Source organism: Erpetoichthys calabaricus, chromosome 1, assembly GCF_900747795.2.
Source record: "Erpetoichthys calabaricus chromosome 1, fErpCal1.3, whole genome shotgun sequence".
Taxonomy (NCBI): Eukaryota; Metazoa; Chordata; class Cladistia; order Polypteriformes; family Polypteridae; genus Erpetoichthys; species Erpetoichthys calabaricus.
The window spans coordinates 313108741-313112932 of NC_041394.2; positions in this window are offsets into that span (position 1 = coordinate 313108741).

A 4192-nucleotide genomic window follows, 5' to 3' on the forward strand; every position below is an offset into this window, starting at 1 on the left:
CAAAAATAAACAGATGCACCATAGATTGAATTATATATATTTTTTAAACATTTGGTACATTTTGTCCAACTGTCAATGCTTATTATATTACACTTGATCAAATATGCCTGAAAACTGACATTTTTGGACTGTGAAACCACAGATTGCAACAGATCAGTCTGTTCTAAACTACATCAAGCAACTCATTCTGCTGGAAGTACCTACCATCAAGATGACTGACAGGGAAAAATCTCAATCCCTGGTCGACTTTGGCACTCTTTTATTAAAGGGTTTATCAGACTCCAGTGATATAAAAGTATAAGAAATTTAATTAACACTTTTGGAGTACCCCACACACCTTGCATTATAATCACGGAGTGTGCTAACAATCCTCTGTTAGATAAAGTTTTTATAGTGTATGAATATACAAAAACATTTTTAGCATAGAGCTGATAACATGTTAATCTAATATAAAAAGGTCCATACAAGGGGCATTAGATCTTCCTGAATTAGGTTACATCAAGAGATACATGATACTTATCACAATAAGGACAAACAGACTCAAGAACAGTTTTTTCCCAAAAGCAGGCCCGGCCTTAGGCATAGATGAAGTAGGTGACCGCCTAGGGCCTCGCCGTCTGGGGGGCCCCGGATCAACGGCAGCCAGGCCCCCGGCCCACCCCTCCCCTCGCATGGTTAAATCATGTGGGCTAGCGGGGGCATGTCCGCGTGGGCGGCTCCGGGCGAAAAAGGGACGCAGGGTGATGACCTCGTAATGTTACAAGAAAACGTCTCCTTGGTCTAATTTTCACGCATTTCGCAGAGCTTCCAGGGGGGCGCTGCCCCCCTCAGGGGGCCCCTGGACCCCCCTTTTGCCTAGGGCCCCATAATACCTAAGACCGGGCCTGCCAAAAGCCATAACCATTCTAAACTCACACATGCACTGACTGCACAGTCAAACCCCCCAACCCCTGGACTTCCTTCTATCCATCAACTGTGCAATATCCAATATCTAAATGGTACTGATAATAACTGTGTAATAGTTGTATACTGTACAATATCATTACTCTCAGTGTCCAACATCCACTACTCACTGCACATGATCATTATTATTGTGCAATATTTAAATTATGTGCAATAACCCAATAGTTATTTATTCTTTCCAGTATTTAAGTAATGTGCAATAACTCTATTTAGTTATTATTCTTTCCATTTGTATATAGCGTCGCTGAACTTTTTTTTGCAGCTTTTTGCACCATTTGTTTATTTACTTGTTGTGTTCTACATATATGTCTGCACTGAAGGAGCTGCTTTTAATCTCATTGTACATGTGTATAGTGACAATAAAGGCATTTTATACTTCATTCCAAGGTCAGGGGCTACCTAAAGGGATTGCATTCTAGAATAAAACGAACTCAAGTTAAAATGCTGTAAATGTAAATGAATTTCTGGTATTCAGAAAGATAGCTGGTAAAAGGAGGTATTCACTTTTTAGTGTAGGCAGACAATAGGGCTTAGTGGCTAAGGTGAGTTTGCATAAATTAAGCTGTGAGCCTCAAAAGTGTTTCTCAAAAGGCCTAGATGTAATTAACAAAGATAAATAGATTAATAAAAATACTTTATTTGTCCCCAAGGGGAAATGAATAATTTATAGATGCTCAAGAATAACCTAAATATTATAATAAACAAACAACAACCCTGACCTGCCTGTTTGTACCACAAGTTAATATTTAAATGCATTAACAATTAAAGAGAGCAAGTCCAGCTTGTTGTGCCCATGAATGTCATGCTGACCAGTAAGCTACCTGGCTGCACCGTAGCTAGTGATATAGGTAAGTCTGAGTAATCTTTCCAGGTCATTGTCCTTTTTCACCTAAAATCTGCTTGATTCCAAACTTGCCATTTTTATTTACACAACAGATTTTCCTAAGCAGTGGGTAATTGCCAGGCTCTCACATTACTTAGCCTTTAAATGGGCATGGCTACATTTTATCAGATGACAATGTCTGAGAGAATCACAGTGATCATGACAGACCAGACACCAGCATCCCAGTCTGAAAGAGTTTTTGTGATGTCAAAGGTGCATGAGCTTGCATGTTTTGCTAGGCATTAGCAAAATGGGGCAGACATTATTAGTTAGTTAACTTATGATTATGTTAGAGAATCTGCATACCTAGGAATATGCTGATATGACTTAGCCAGAATTGTCATGCCAGAAGTGTCATTCCAAAAGCTGATCTTAACACTAACTGGTAACATACACTATTGCCAGTTTTATGACTTAACACACACTAAAATAATACAAGTGTGACCCAGAGAGAAACATGCAGAAACATTCCAGGAGTAGAAATTGCATTCAATAAATGTATTTATGTGCCATCTTATATTGCTGCTTTGCTTATCATACCACCATAATTAGCATAACATGCTGAGCAGAATTAGATGACTTAGTTTATGTCTTCATGACTTTTTTTATAATACAATGACATTTTACATTTTATAGAAAGCTACTAAAGACTGAAGAAAAACTGGCCATAACAGAGTAATTATGAAAATGTGCTTCTTTTCCTAACTAACTAGTTAAGCACTGCAGAATAGCAGGGCCTTGTTTCTGTCTGTATTCTCCAACAGTGCATTCTAAATATATAAAATAAATAAATAAATAATCCAGAAATAAAATGTTCCTATTTGTATGCTTAAGAAACAATGCAACTCTACCTCCACCACAATACTTTAGAAAGCAAAAGAATATTTATGCAACACTTTTGTATAATTCAGCATAGCGAATGTAAGGGAAGTTTTCAAATCCAACCAACCTTTGTTTTAAAACATTATTATATGGCAAGCACCATCCAAGACATTTTACAGGCCGAGGTCCATTGTACAACAGTCTATTCAGTTAATTTACTTTAACATCCATCCATCCATTTTCCAACCTGCTGAATCCGAAAACAGGGTCACGGGGGTCTGCTGGAGCCAATCCCAGCCAACACAGGTCACAAGGCAGGAACCAATCCCGGGCAGGGTGCCAACCCACCGCAGGACACACACAAACACACCAAGCACACACTAGGGCCAATTTTAGAATTGCCAATCCACCTAACCTGCATGTCTTTGGACTGTGGGAGGAAACCGGAGCACCCGGAGGAAACCCACGCAGACACGGGGAGAACATGCAAACTCCACGCAGGGAGGACCCGGGAAGCGAACCCAGGTCTCCAGGTCTCCCAACTGCGAGGCAGCAGCACTACCCACTGCGCCACCGTGCTGCCCTTTACTTTAACATCTGCAGAATTATCAGGTTTAGTAACTTATTCAAAGACATACACACATAATGTGAACAGCAGTACGTTTTTACAAATCATCCGGGAAATTCTGTGGAGTACACTCAACGCCTTCTATTAGTAAAAAAGCATGGTTATTTAGCTGAACATGCCGCTTAATAAAGCAATGGTGCTTCAGAAATGGCAGACTTGCAAGACAAGTCCTTGGAATCACCTTGTTCATTGATTACTGAACAGTCTTCTACTTTAAATCTGGTTTCCAGAATTTTACCACAGAGATAAGAGAAAAACACATTATGTTCAAATCGGAAATAAAATCCTTTTGTCTCAATGTTATTGCTTTAGAAAAGCGCAATAGCAAGTAAGCTGTAAGAAAACAGCAGGACATGCTGCCTGATCTGGAAGCCTGTAATCGAAGATGAAATGTACATCTTACTGGATTAACGCATGGAGAAGAAATCTCTGGCCCTTTTGGCTCTATCCCCTCCAAGCTACTAGTTTGGTTCCTGTCACTTCTGGAATGAAAGATAGAAGTTATGCATGCTCACCAAGGGCCTCAAGTATAATGCCTTGCTTAGAATTCACACTAAAACATGGTGTACGGACAAAACTAGAAATGTGCGTACGCACAAAAAAACTCAAGACGCATAAAACTGTGCACAAGCAAAGTTCTACACATTTTCCCTTTACAAATCCCAATTAACGTGAATTTTAATACACATGTGCGCACCTACAACCCCACCCTGACTCCTCCCAGAATTTTGCCTATTTGAAGTAAACAGCCCCTTCCATTCAGTGTTTTGTTAAAAGATAATGGCAACAGCACATTTAAAAAAAGAAGAATTTCAGTGAATATGAAATGTGTGTCCTGCTTAGTGAAGTGGAGGCAAGGAAAAACATACTATTTAAAGGCTTAAGCAGTGGTATAA